We start from the raw sequence: 15,311 nt of genomic DNA on the forward strand, positions 1-15,311 counted from the left end.
CCCCTGAAAAGACTTCCATTCCACGACTACACCTAGAGGACATCTGAGAAAAGACTTTCAGAGACTTTAAATGAACAGTTTTGATTTGTTGTTTTTGTTGTTTTTTTCTCTTTCTGTTATAATATACACCATCTGTAACATGTACTCTCTGCAGAGGCCCTCCCTTTGCAAGACTAATGTCAAAGCGTCGGTTCATGAGGACAAAAAATCACCCCTCTAGACAAAACTTTCCTCTCTTCCTTTTCTATATTGTTGTTCACATATTATTAGTTAGCAATAGTTATCATATTGTTTTTACTGTTCCGTCAAGGAAACATTTTGTTTCTTGAGGAACAACAGGGGGGACTGTAACGATTGGAATAACGCCACCTGCTGGATACTTACTGTAGAAGAGTTCTGCCCATGAAGCAAAGGTCTTTGAGGGCAAGACCAGGCATCAGGAAGTGACTCGGACGAGTGGGAGGAGGAAGGAAGAGACTGGCGCTCGGTCTGGGGCTCTTTCCTGAGGACGCTGGTGGAGAGCAGAGCTAGAAATGTGCTCTCCCTTTAATAGATAGGAATCTAGGCCTTTCTCTCTCTCTTTACCAAATTCTTATTCTCCTTAATAAATGCTTAAAAGTCTAACTCTTGCTAAAGCTTATAATTTATTGGCGACCACTCATTAGATATTTTAGACAGTTTAGCTAGAATTTTAGCCCTTAACACTCAAGAAACAAAATGTTTCCTTGACGGAACAGTAAAAAGAATATAATAACTATTGCTAACTAATAATATGTGAACAACAATATAGAAAAGGAAGAGAGGAAAGTTTTGTCCAGAGGGGTGATTTTTTGTCCTCATGAACCGACGCTTTGACATTGGTCTTGCAAAGGGAGGGCCTCTGCAGAGAATACATGTTACAGATGGTGTATATTATAACAGAAAGAGAAAAAAAACAACAAAAACAACAAATCAAAACTGTTCATTTAAAGTCTCTGAAAGTCTTTTCTCAGATGTCCTCTAGGTGTAGTCGTGGAATGGAAGTCTTTTCAGGGGTTGATGTGTGGATACTGGTAATCAGCCAGGAAATTTCCTACAAAATTGAGCTTAATACAACTTTAAAATAGCTTTGTCAATAATCAAATCAAACAATGAAAGTTCTCAAAAACATGTCTAAGGGAATTCAGAATCTTAGTTGTTACACATGAAACATATAATAAAACAAAAATTGAAACATTCTTTAAAATTATAATATTACTATAGTCCCCCCTTATGGAGGGTAATTGAGAAGACAATTGCTGTGATATTAATTATTAAAAATAATTTTTATCTTTGTTTCATCATTTTTTGCATCATCTGCCTAATTATCCTCATGCCATTATGAGAAATTTAAAAATCTAATATAATTGGTAACAGATGTCAAGGCCAAATTCAACACTGTTATTTATCATGACACCTGAGATAATTATGGGGGTTACCATAAAAGAACAGAGAAATAATGGGATATGAGCATTCCCACACTTGAGCAATATGTACTGCCCATGCAGTATGTCAGGCTTAAAATAGGTGGATGGAATATATGTCCATGCCACCGAACATATTGGAGGAAACTGAGTCAGACTTAATCAGATGCATGGGATTGAGATGTCCATGGCATCAGGCATATAGGAGGGAGCATAGAAGCCAGGTGTAGAAGTGAGATGGGTGGGATCAATACTTCCAGCCATCCGTACAATATTGTGGGGAAAAATAAAATAAAATATTAAACCAAGAGAATCCAACCTCAACATTTGTCAAAAGCCGTTCCCTTGGCCATACCTTGACTTCATGCATGTCTCCCCTCATGTGACAGTTCAGTGTCTGCTCTTGCGTGTATTCCTCTTGTGATTGGATGGCATCTTGGCCAACTGGCATCTGATAACTCAGAATAAAGGCAATTAATGTCTTAAATGATAAGTTCCCATAATCCAAGTCTCATATGGATTTAAAAATTGAGGATAATAAATGATTGCAAAAAATGTGAATACATCTTGACTCAGAATATAATATATAATTATGCAACAATTTCAAATAATACCTTTTTTTTACTTAGTATACAATTACTTTTGTGAAAAATCAGAACATATTTAAATACAAGTTAAAGCACAACAGAATCTCAAAGAAAACTTTTTTTTAAAAAAGAAAACTTTTACAAATGTTCCCCTCTTTTTTTTTTTTTTTTGGAATATGCTTATCAAAAATAATACTTCTTTACACTTGCCATGGCAACCAATTTGCCAGGGAAATGCTTCAAAGAGTTTGATCAAATAATCAGTTGAGAAAAAATAATAAAAACAAACAACTCAGAATATGGGAGCACAATACTCCTAGAATTAACATTGTATTATGAAATCAAAACCATCTTGCAATGTTTCAAAATTAGAGATGAATAAATAGAAAAAAATACACATGGAACAATAAAAGACAATGAAATCCAAACTAGGGAAATCTAAATGAATATGAACTTAATATTAATAAGAGTATTATAAAATATAAACTTGATCACATGACTATAAAAAGCTTTTACAAATATTCTCCTTGTTTTAAAAACTAAGTATAAGACACAATCTCAAAAGCATGAAAATCTCTATGAAAATAAACCCATACCATTAATTTCAAAATGCATATGTAATAGCATAGAAATCCTATGTAACCTCTGAACTGATACTATTACTCTGAGTGAATTCAGAACACTTTTGATTCTGATATCTAAAATCCCCAATACTCATATCAATACCTTGCTGCTTACTTCTACATTTCTGTAAAATATGTACCCTTCCATGGCAAAAGAAGCAGAGTCTTGAACTATGGTGATGATTGTCATTCTTATTCAGCTTAAGTTTTTCTTCTTTAACCCCTCTATATTGTCTGTCAGTGTTTTCACCATACAAATGCTTTATAAGATTACTAATTAAAGACAAAAGCAGGTTAGCAAAATTATGAACAAATCGAGCATATCTGGAATTTAAAGGGTTTTCTAAGGTTGTCTCAGAAGCACAGCCAGGCTGGGGAAGGGCTGAGCCTAAAGCTGCAAATGCAGGTAGAGAAAGCTGCACATGCGCATCAGATCTCTGGACTTCCCAGGCAGGGGAAGCAATGGGCTTGGCCATGGGAGGAGTAGAGGGTGGGGTTTGGAGAGGAGGGGAGGGACCAGCACAATTAGAATCAGACTTGATTTTGAACTCAGGCCTGGATTCCTCTTCCCCCACTTTGCCTCTAGGTGCTAGGGGATTAAAAGCTTCTAGAGGGTGGGTCATTGCCTCCAGGCATGCAAAATTAAAGCAACAATTAATGTTAGAACTGGGAAAAGCTGCAGGAATCTCTTCAGGTTTCTCTGAAAAAGCATGGTTGGGAGAGGAAGAGATATTTCCTTGTGTGAGTAAGTTGCTGGCTCTTTTAACAAAAATAAAAAGGAAAATAGAAAATCCACAAAAACAAAGCATTAACATGATCTTATCCCCAATTTGTCTGGTTAAACAGACTAAAATCAAAAATAGGGTAATTAGGGAGTTTAAAAGGTCCAATTGAAAAAATTTAAAGGGGAAACACCCAGCAATTCAGCAGTACTTCGGATTTAAAGGTATAGGGTAGGGAAAATTTCTTACCCAACCAGAAGATCAGAAGACTGAGGTTTAGCTTTCCTCTTCGTGGTCAGCCATCTGTTAAGGGGCTAAAATTCTAGCTAAACTGTCTAAAATATCTAATGAGTGGTCGCCAATTAATTATAAGCTTTAGCAAGAGTTAGACTTTTAAGCATTTATTAAGGAGAATAAGAATTTGGTAAAGAGAGAGAGAAAGGCCTAGATTTCTATCTATTAAAGGGAGAGCACATTTTTAGCTCCCTTCTCCACCAGAGTCCAGAGGAAAGAGCCCAAGACTGAGCGCCAGTCTCTTCCTTCCTCCTCCCACTAGTCCCCGTCACTTCCTGACTCCTGGTCTTGCCCTCAAAGACCTTCCCTTCATGGGCAGAACTCTTCTACAGTAAGTATCCAGCAGGTGGCGTTATTCCAATCGTTACAGACAGACAGATGGAGAGACAGTCACATAAAACAAGAGTCACATAAAACAAGAGTCAAAAAGAGACTAAGAAGGGGTGGCTAAGTGGTTCAGTGGATAGAATACCAGCCCTGGAGTCAGGAGTACCTGAGTTCAAATCTGGCCTCAGACACTTAACACTTACTTGCTGGGCAAGTCACTTAACCCCAATTGCCTCATTAAAAAAAAATTTTTTTTAAAGAGAGACTAAGAGAGTCAGAATGAGAGAAACTGGGAAACACAAAGCACAGGCAGATACAGAGTCATAGAGAATGACAAAGACAGGTTGAGAAAGAGAGAGTCAGAAAATTAAATAAATAAATAAATAAAAATAGAGACAGAAACAGACCACAGGGCTCCAGAAGGCAATGGAAGAGAACATATTATTATTTTGAATATATGGATCACCTGGATTTGATGGAGGTGCCTTCTTATGAAAAGTATTTTTTATGAAACCCTGGATTAATAAGATTAATAGGAACCAAAATGTCCTGCAACTGACTCCAAACCGAACCCAGATAGCTAGCAGATAAAAGACCCTAACTATTCACTTCTTTATCCTCAGGATACTAAGTCCCTATCTTGTGGTCCTCATTGTTGCCAAACCCTGTTTTGGAATACTGTAATCTTATCATTATGCTTCAGTATTTGCTCCATACTTGTTATATCCAAAATTGTTAAACTGCCTTTTCTTCAGTATCATACTATTGAAACTGACAATGTCATGTAACCCTTGGGCAAAGGAAACCTTAAAACCCTTAGGAGAGAGTCTTTGAGCTCCCTTCTGAGGAGGGGGGTCTACAACATGATCGTATTATATTTCTTCTTGGGACAAAAAAAATTAAATTGGTATTGTGTTTTTTCTGTCTGTCTCTGATCTGTTTTGTAGGAGGACAGGTATGGATATCATGTTCTCCGATCTGGTTAGTAGGAGATTAATTCTCTGATCTGTTTTATAGGAGATATTATAAGATGTTATAATTTCTCTGATCTGTTTTTTAATTTTGTAGGAGAGATTAAAGATTAATTTCTCTGATCTGTTTATAGGAGACAGGCAGATACAAAAACTATATTTTAATATTCAACAACATGTAGGAAGAAGGTAGTGGAAAATACTATATGCAGAGAAGTCCCAATGGAGATAGGGAAAAAGGGAAAAAAAACTGTCAGCGATTGAGATAAGATATCTGATTGTCCCAGAAAAGGCAGGTTCAGTCAAAGGTATTGTTGTTTGTCCTTCATTCTTGAAGAGGACCATGAATTGGACTGAAGTGAGTTAAGGCTGTGCAAGGTTACCAATCTCACTCTCTCCTCTTGAGGCATCTGGGTCCAGTGGCATATCAGTATGCCTGGAGATGGCCCCAGATGTTTAAGGCAATTAGAGTGAAGTAACTTGCTCAGGGTCACACAGCTAGTAAGTATCTGAGGTAAGATTTTAATTTGGGTCTTCTTCTTGACTCCACAGCTAGTGCTCTCTCCACTGCACTACCTAGTTCCCCCACGGCATGAAACCAGATAGTAAGTGAATGCAAAAGTGAGTGGGAGATGAGGAAATAGAGGTATGTCAAGATAATAGAATGTGGTAGATGAGGAGATTTAGCAGATACTCAGGGGCCCATCTGGAGATTGATCAAAATTGATTGAATTGGGTGAGAGTGATTGACTGATGACTGGCTTACTTCCAATTAACTAAATTGCAAGCACATCTGGCTGGTACTTAAGAGGGTACTTAAGAAGGTATTGTTCTCAGAAGCTTAAAAACTTTGAACTTTACATCAAGACCACCTTCAGGTCCAGTGAACCAATGAATTTGAATGATGCTAGCCAATCAGCTTGAAGAACCTTCCATTTCTCAGAGGGGAACATGAAGGATGAAGCAGAAGCTGGCAGAGGGTTCATCCTCTTTTGGTATGAGAGATCAGCGTAGTGGCAGAGGATTTCAGAAGTGGGAAGTTTAGGAAGACTAGGATTGCTAGGTTATAAGAAATCTGTTCTCAATCTTTCTCTTTCTTTTACTATCTTTTAATAAACTCTTAAAAAACCTAAATTCCTTTATCAGTGATTTTAGTCAGTTTGCCCCCAAAACTGGGGAGACAGATTAGAACCCACATTTAGAATTTTAAATTACACAGAAGGAAGTAGACAAAACCACCCTGTCTAAGAGTTTGGCTATGTAGAGTATGGTTTGATGAAATGACAGGGGCAAAAGAAGATTGCATGTCTGTAGGTGCAGGAAAAAGTTCAGGGGGAGAGATTAAAAATGAAGGGTAAGTATGAAGGGGACAAGTCCCCAAAAGGGAAAGTAGGGGATGGGATTAGAGCACAAGAGGAGACCTTTGGCTCACCTCTTCCATCAGAAAATGGAGCAAAGAAGAAAAGAATGAGGGAAGACAGAAGCAGGAAAAAAAGATGCTTTGAGGTGTAGAGTGGGGCAGTAGAATTACCTGGTTCTGGGTGTGAAGGCTGAAGATGTTGCAGTTGGTGCAAAGAAGTCTGAAGAGAAAAGAGAAGGTCTGGTAGTAAGAGTGCAGCCCCTGATAGACAATCCTGAAGGAATAAAAGTATTATGGGGCTTCAGTGGGAGAACAGCTGAGATGCCATATCATAAATTTGTAGTTTTTTTTTTTTTAATGGGCTGGTTTCCGCAACATTCTCCAAGATCCTTCATTGAGGGTTGAGGAGGAAGGGGGAAAGAGGATGCCCGATTGGGGAAGAGGTTGCTGTCCTCATTGGAAGAGAGAGTTAGGGGTGATGATAGTGCAAGATTCAGTAAATTGAGACTAGTAATAGGCAAGAAATGACTGGGTTTATGACTAAGGAGGTGGGGAAGTGGTAGAGAAGGAATTAAAGACAATTGATGACATACATTTGAACCTTAATGTGTTGACTAAGAAGGCAGAGAGAAAAGGCAGGAATGCATATAGAAGCAGAGACAGAACAGGGAAAGATGGGGATATAGAGGGAGAGTAGAGGTGGAGGTAGAGATGAAAAAGAGTTTTAGGTAATCTGGGAGTTTTCATGGTCTCCAGTAGAACTAGACCTTCCTTTTCTGGTTATTGGCTGAAGGAGTTATCAGTCATGGTTCAAATTTATTTGATTCTAAGATCCCAATGAAATTGTGTGGGACAGAGGATTCCAATATCTAATTCTACTTCAGAAATACCTAAGAAGCTTCCCTATCTATCAAGGGCATGTATGGGTGGAAAACTACCAAATGTGTTAAAGATGTCGCAGTCAAGAAAATGCTTCCTTTTCTTATCATGAGATGGTGGAAGTGGCAGTTTTGGTCAGGCCTAGGAGTTACCTGGCATTTCTCCTCCTCCTCCTCCTCCTTCTGTCTAAAATATTTATTTATTTATTTTGCCATTTATTTAGAATTTTATTTTTTCCCAAATTACATGTAAAAACAAAATTTAACATCGACATTTAAAGCTTTGTGTTCCAAATTCTCTTCCTCCCTCCCCTGCCCTTAACAACTCAAGTAATTCAATATAAGTTATACATGTGTTGCCATGCAAAACATTTCCACTTTAGTCAACAGCTGGCATTTCTTAAATCGCCTACTATGTACCAGACACTGTGCTAAGTGCTCTTAATAGAAAGCAAAACAAAACACAGGGGTGCACACAGAGTTCCTTCTCTCAAACAGCAGATGGTCTAATGGGGGAGACTCTGCAAACAGATATGGACAAACAATTTATATACAAGTTTTAAAAAGAGAAATCTCAGAGAGTAAACTCAGATTAATGAGGACTTTGAGAAAGCCTTCTTGCAAAAGATGGGGCATTAGCTGAGACATGAAGGAAGTCAGGGACGCTGGATGAGGAGGCAAAGAGTTCCAAGAATTGGGGGATACCACAGAGATGACATTCCTTACTTAGAGGAACAGCAAGGAAGCCATATTACTATATCTTCGAGTATATGCAGGAGAGTGAAGAGTAAGGAGACAGAAAAGGTTGGAAGGAGTCAAGTTATGAAGGATTTTAAAAGTCAGTGGACTGTATATGTGATCCAGGAGTTCATTGAATGAATAGGGCAGAGATATGGTCAGACCTGAACTTCAGGCAGATCAATTTGACAACAGGAAGGAGGTTAGTTTGGAGTGGAGAGACTTAAGGAAAGGAGACCAAGCACCAGACTAATTGTGTCCGGGATGGGGGTGAGGATTGGGGTTGAGAGAGGATAAAGAATCTAAGATGACACCTAGGTTACCACACTGGGTGCCTTGGAAATTGATGATATCCCTTACAGTTAAAAAAAAGGGAAACATGTGAGGGAAAAACCAATGAGTTTTGGACGTGGTGAGTTTAAGATGCCCCTATGTATCTCATCTCCAACTTTGTGTTTGACATCCTCGAGGAAATCCAAAGAGGTCCGGAAGAGAGAGGAACAAAGGCGAAGCTGAAATGGCCCAATAAATGCAATGTGCAAGGGTGGCAGGGCCCCAGGTGAGGAATAAGAAGAGGTTCGGTTCAGGAAAGATGGCAAAGGAGGTAAAAGTTTGTGTTCTGAAAACAAAAACAAAAACAAACAAACAAAAAAAGAATCTTTAAAAAAAGTTTGCGTTCTGAATTCTTATTGTGTATATAGATGATTTGTTAAGGAGAGGGAAGTCCTTGGTAGCATTTAGGGAAATGGGCCAGCGGACTAGGTGAACATCTGTTGTTATGGAAGAAGGAACGGCAAATGAAAGTGGTTTGAAAAGGCCAGACACGGATTCAATGGGTCCCCAGAAGAAGTGGAAGAAAGTAGGGGAGGGTTACAGGAGGCGAATATTATGTTAAGTTGAGAAAGTGAAGGCTCTTACTTGTATTCCCTGGTGGTCTAGTGGTTAGGATTCGGCGCTTTCACCGCCGCGGCCCGGGTTCGATTCCCGGTCAGGGAACGTTATTTTATCCCGATTTCTGAAAGTGACAACATCAACGACTGCAAAGCCAGCTGCAAATGGTCTAGAAGACCGGCTCCCTAACTCTCTCTAATGCTTCATTTACCCTGCCCACCTCGCCATTAATGTATACCCTTGTTCAGCCGCCGAGTCCCACGGGCAGAAGGAAAATCCATCCAAGGGTTCACTCGCCCTAAGTGTCTGTCTGTAAAACTTGGGGTGTTCTCCTGGACTTTGGAAGGAGAGCAGAGTGGGGAATTTCCTAGCCGTCATGGTCTTTGGATGTCCTAAAGCAAAGCTTCTTAAACTGTGGGTCACGATGTCGAGTAACTGAATGTGGGGGTCGCGAAAAATTTGGCAACAGTAAAAGGTTATGTATACTTATTTTGTATACTTATATACCCGAGGTCGCGTAAAAATTTCTCTGGCGAAAAGAGGTCGCGAACGGAAAAAAGTTTAAAATGCCCTGACCTAAAGACATGTGGATTTTTGTACAGGGAGGGCTTTTCTTTCTCTCGAAACTTCTCTGGTTTTCTCAAGTTAGTTAGAGGGTGCGTGGCAGAGGCTGGAGTGGCAAAGTAGGGAATGGTAATACAAAGGCAACGTGCTTCCTTTTGGGGACGCAAGGGGCTTGCTTTAAAGCTGTCCAAAAGGTAGCCAAAACACCTCTTGAGAGCACTTGTGTTTAAAAGTTCACCTGTGCATGGGCCGGGAATCGAACCCGGGCCTCCCGCGTGGCAGGCGAGAATTCTACCACTGAACCACCCATGCAAAAAATATCCCTTAGTTATCCAAACCTAGAATTTTGGTCATCTGTCTTGGTTTCCTCAGCATCCATCTTCCTAATTTTTCCTTCTCTTCGTTCTTCTCCCTTTCTTCCTCCCTCACGTCTTCCCTTATGTCACCTCCTCCTCCTGTTGGTTACCTTTGCTACTCGTTCTCCTCCGTGAAAGTCCTACGAATGGCCTAAAAATAAGTAGCTGAAGTTTAGTATTAGTGGGAAGGGTGGAAGGACATGTGACGTCCAAGTGTGCATTTCCTTTTTTTTTTAAGTAGAAAAAGCATTTTATTTATATAGGAAAAGCTACAGTAAGATCTTTAAAAGGTCCGTGAGAATATTACATTGTCTGTACCTACGAAAAAAAATCAAATGTGAATAGCAACAAATGAAAGTTACCTATCTTCCTATTTAGCAATGCACATTGCAATAAAATTAAGTATGCAAAAAAAATGTTAAGTGTTTCTCTATAATCAGCATACTGAGAATTACAGTGTAAAAGATCATGTTAGGTTTTTAGAATTTGCAATCCGTCTATAGAATATCCTAAACAAGCGAAGAGGGCGAAGCGTTCGTTAGTTTCGTTAGTTTCATTACTAGCAGTTGTATTTGGTTCAGAGGTAGAGAATGTCTAATGAGTTGACTTACATGGTAAATAAAATATATTTAGTGTATACAGTAAAAAAAATACAAATGATATAGTAAGCTAACAAAAAATGAAATCTGAATACAGATTTATAAAACTGACGACAAGTTAGACAAACATACAATATCTCACGTCAAAACATCTGGTATCAGCAAAAAATAATTTGGTTGCTTTACAACTGCACTGTGGATCTTGTGGACTGAAGATGCAATTTTCAAGTATTTTTAAAACCACAATAAATGTCTTTTGCAAAGCATACAAAAGGATCAATACTCTCATCACAGTCTTAAGGTTATTTCTGGAACTTTGTTTTGTCTTGCATCAGAAATACATTAAAAATGGGTAAAAATCAAAAGGGTTCAGGGTACACTGGAACAGTAAACGATGTTCAATTTACTTCTAACTTTTTTTTTTTTTGCGGGGCAATGGAGGTGACTTGCCCAGGGTCACACACCTAGTAAGTGTCAAGTGTCTGAGGCCAGATTTGAACTCAGATACTCCTGAATCTAGGACCGGTGCTTTATCCACTGCGTCACCTAGCTGCCCAATTTACTTCTAATATTGAAAAAAACCTAGAATTTACAGCACTTTGGGATATGGGGGGGGGGGGGAATCTTCCAATTGACATTGCATATTTCTGAATCCATTCTCTCGCCTGTCTGTTGTATCATTCCTTGTTTGATTTATAGATTTGTGCAATATCTGGTACTAAGGAATCATCTGGATTTGGATCACAAAATAGTGAACATATGGACAACAAAACTCTTGATAGAATAGCAAGACAAATGCTTCCATTGCTACTTGTTTAGGTGGTACATTTTTGTTGTAAAAGCAATCTTTGGTGGCTTAAAAGGACAGTCTGTTTGGAAATGTACAGTGAGAAAGAAGACTCCGCCTTGATATTACGTTATGCGGAGGTCCCGTAATAGTTGCTTGCCAGTGGAACAAATCATCTTCCACAGGTCCTGCTGGGCAGTGGGCAGAAGGCTGTCGCTGCAGATAGCTTCATTCCTTCTGGATCAGTTTCAGCTCGCTGAAAAGGGCGGGGGGTGGGGGGGGGGCGCGTTGGATTTTTTCTGTTTTAGGCTACTGCTAGGCTGCCGGCCGAGGGCAGCGTGCGTGCGCAAGCGCCGAGCATGAGTGTGAGGCACGCACGCACCCCCTGCCCCAGGAGAGCGTCAGTTTGTTAGTTCTTTTCCCGACTGACACTGACTCTCCCGCGGCTCCCGGCGAGCCCGGGGTCCCACTTGGTCCCCAGATGGAACTCGTTACTACACACACCTCTAATACACACGATCCCTAGTGGAGGAAGGCTAGAGCGTTGGAGAGAAGGGGGTGATGTCCTTGGAGTCAGGGGTCAAAGAAGATAGTTTCCTCTTCCTCGCCCGCGAGACCCTGGAACCATATTGGTAGGCAAAGAATATCTATCAGGAGTAGGATTCGAACCCTCATCTCTAGGGATGGTGGGTTTTTTTTAAAACAACTTTTTCTTTTTTAATTTTGAGTTCCACATTTTTCTCCCTCCCTCCTCCCTCCCCAAAACAGCACGCAATCTGATATAGGTTATATGTGTATAATCATGGTAAACATATTTCTGCCTTTGTCATGTTGTGAAAGAAGAACAAAGGGAAAAACCACAAGAAGGGGGAAAAAAGTGAAAATAGTATACTTCTATCTGCATTCAGTCGCCATGGTTCCTTTGGCTTGTTTTCTGGATGTGGAGAGCATTTTCCATCAAGAGTCTTTTGGCAATTAGAAGGGGAGCAGAAAGTTGGGAAATAATTTTTTACAAACAGTATTTCTGATAAAGGCCTCATTTCTAAAATATGTAGGGAACTAAATAAAATTTATAAGAATGCAAGTCATTCCACAATTGAGAAATGGTCAAAGAATATGAACAGGCAGTTTTCAGATGAAGAAAACAAAGCTATCTATTACCATATGAAAAAATGCTCTAAATCACTATTGATAAGAGAAATGCAAATTAAAACAACTCTGAGGTACCATCCCACAACCTATCAGATTGTCCAATATGACAAAAAAGGGAAATAATAGATGTCTGAGAAGCTGTGGAAAAATTGGAATACGAATGCATTGTTGGTAGAGCTGTGAATTGATCCAACCATTCTGGAGAGCAATTTGGAACTATGTCCAAAGGGTTATGGAACTGTGCATACCCTTTGACCCAGGAATACCACTTCTAGGTCTGTATCCCAAAGAAATGATAGAAAAGGGGAAAGGACCCACTTGTACAAAAATATTTATAATATCTCTGTGGTGGCAAAGAATTGGAAATTGAGGCAATGCCTATCGATTGGGGAATGGCTGAACAAATTGTGGCATATGAATGTAATAGAATATTATTGTACTGTAATAAACGATGAGCAGGCAGATTTCAGAAAAACCTGGAAAGACTTAATTGGACTGATGCTGAGTGAAGTGAGCAGAACCAGGAGAACATAGTACACAGTAACAACAACATTGTGTGATGAACAATGGTGATAGACTTGGCTCTTTTCAACAGTGCAGTGACCCACTACAATTCCAAAGAACTCATGATGTTCCCCACATCCAGAAAAAAAGAACTGTGGGTTATGAACACAGATTGAACCATACTTTTTCTGCTTTTTTGATGTTTTAAAAATATTTTCCCAAATCTTTCCCTTTTCTTCTAATTCTTCTTTCACAACACAACTAATGCAGAAATGTGTTTAATGTGATTGTACATATATAGCCTATATCAGATTACTTTATGTCTTGGGGAGGGGGGAGGGAAGGAAGGGTGGGAGAAAAATTTGGAACTACAAATCTTATGAAAAAAGATGTTGAAAACTATTTTTATATGTAACTGTAAAATAATAAAATGTTTTTTATGATTAAAAAAAGAGGTTTTGGCATTGTCTTGGATCATTGTATTACTGAGAAGAGCTAAGTCTACCATAATTGATTATTGCCCAAAGCTGCTGTTATTGTGTGTAATAATTATGTGTAATATTCTCCTAGTTCTGCTCACTTCATTCAGCATTAGTTCATGTAAGTCTTTCCAGGTTTTTCTGAAATCTGCCTGCTCATCATTTATTACAGTACAATAATATTCTATGACATTCATATGCCACAATTTGTCCAGCCATTCCCCAATCGATGGGCATCCCCTCAATTTTCTTTTTTTTTTCTTTTTTGCGGGGCAATGGGGTTTAAGTGACTTGCCCAGGGTCACACAGCTAGTAAGTGTCAAGGGTCTGAGGCCGGATTTGAACTCAGGTACTTCTGAATCCAGGGCCAACGCTTTATCCACTGCGCCACCTAGCTGCCCCCCATCCCCTCAATTTTCAATTGTTTGGCACCACAAAAAGAGCTGATATGAATATTTTTGTACATGTCGGTCCTTTACCCCTTTTTATGATCTCTTGAGGATACAGACCTAGTAGTGATATTGATGGGTCAAAGGGCACGCACAGTTTTATAGCTCTTTGGGCATACTGATGTTAATTAAAAAAAAAACCCACACACACATCGACGACTCTGTCAATACCATTGGCTTCGTTAGTGATTGATTGGATTTTATTCAAAAACATGATCCAGAGAAGGGACCCATAGGTTGCTGGAGACTTTAAAAGGGGCAAACAAGCAGACCAACATAGATACACATGCACGCAGCAGACGCACACGCCCGTTAAAGAATTTTTTCCTTTGGAGAGCGGATTTTTTCTTTCCGGAACATAAAAGATTTCCTGTAGGACAAGTGATTAAAGCTGTGAAGGCTGCGGCGATGACTCCCTGGGTGCAGTGAGTGAGAGAGGGTTTTCTAGGCGACAGCGGGGAGATAGGGACCAGGGAGGGTCTTTTGTCATTTGTGACGCTCCGAAACTGAAATCTCAGAAGCCCCAGACCAGAAACTGGAGTGGACGAGGAAAAGGCTTACAGCGGAAGCGAGTTAACAGCTTCCTCGTTAGTATAGTGGTGAGTATCCCCGCCTGTCACGCGGGAGACCGGGGTTCAATTCCCCGACGGGGAGGAGTTGTGCTTTTTCGGCACACACCGTGGACCCTGCTTCTTTCCTGCCCACACTTCTCTCCCAGTTTTCCTCCTAGACATCAGAACGTTCTGTCTCTTTCTCCTTTGCTAGATCTTCCTGTATATCACCCGCTACAATTGTAGCTTTCCCTCAGGAAAATTTTTCGGGTCCCTTCTCTTCTCTCTCTACTTTTTCACTTGACCTCATCAACTCCCATGATTCCCAAATCTACTTTTCCTGACTCAGTCTCTTCTTACCTCCAATCTCGCAGCTCCAACTGCCTTTCAGACATTACAACCTGGATATCCAGTACATACCTGAAACTCAATTAAGACTCTCGCCTGAACCCGGGTACCAATCAAGCTCTTTCTGGGTTACTCCTGGCATATTGACTGGCAGGGGCCCAGCGAGGAAAGTGGAGCAGAACATGGTCAAAAACAACACATTGTTACTGACTCGGGGGGAAAAAAAAAGGCAGGTAGAGGATAACCAAATGAATTTTAGTAAGTTCAAGGAAGAGGCACCAACGTATCTTCAGATGCTCTGAAGAGAGGGGAAAGAAAGCATGGCACAAAAGCAAAAAGGCAGCTGAAGCTATCCACTGAGTGAATGGAATGTGTAAGGGCAGCAGGCAGCAAGGTGTAGAATGAGAAGAAATTGAGTTCGGGAAAAATGGCAGGGGAGGTAGAGGTTTGGGATTCAAATTTTTGTGTACGTGTGTGCTTTGTTCAAGTGAGGCCGGAGGCTGGTACAATTTAGGGGGATGAGCTGATGTGTAGGAGAGGGACAGTGGAGTAGTGGGTATCGGGTCGGAGGGACTGTTTAGCCCGGACGGTAAGTAATCCAAGGGAGAGGCTAGACATGGGTCCAATAGGTCCCCAGGGAAGGGTGAAGAGGACAGGGGAGAAGTGCAGACGGTGGATGTACTGCAGAG

The 15,311-nt window shown here is 40.1% G+C and overlaps 3 non-coding genes and 1 pseudogene across 3 annotated transcripts; 2 read left to right on the forward strand and 2 right to left on the reverse strand.

Moving 5' to 3' along the window:
- The first annotated feature begins 8,866 nt into the window (after positions 1-8,866).
- On the forward strand, positions 8,867-8,938 carry TRNAE-UUC. The gene has a single exon. It is a non-coding gene; the product is annotated as a tRNA-Glu (tRNA).
- Positions 8,939-9,638: 700 nt separating this feature from the next.
- On the reverse strand, positions 9,639-9,709 carry TRNAG-GCC. Its single transcript has one exon. It is a non-coding gene; the product is annotated as a tRNA-Gly (tRNA).
- Positions 9,710-9,868: 159 nt separating this feature from the next.
- LOC122754587 lies at positions 9,869-14,806 on the reverse strand (annotated as a pseudogene).
- On the forward strand, positions 14,306-14,377 carry TRNAD-GUC. Its single transcript has one exon. It is a non-coding gene; the product is annotated as a tRNA-Asp (tRNA).
- Positions 14,807-15,311: the final 505 nt, after the last annotated feature.

This window comes from Dromiciops gliroides, chromosome 4 (genome assembly GCF_019393635.1).
Source record: "Dromiciops gliroides isolate mDroGli1 chromosome 4, mDroGli1.pri, whole genome shotgun sequence".
Lineage (NCBI taxonomy): Eukaryota > Metazoa > Chordata > Mammalia > Microbiotheria > Microbiotheriidae > Dromiciops > Dromiciops gliroides.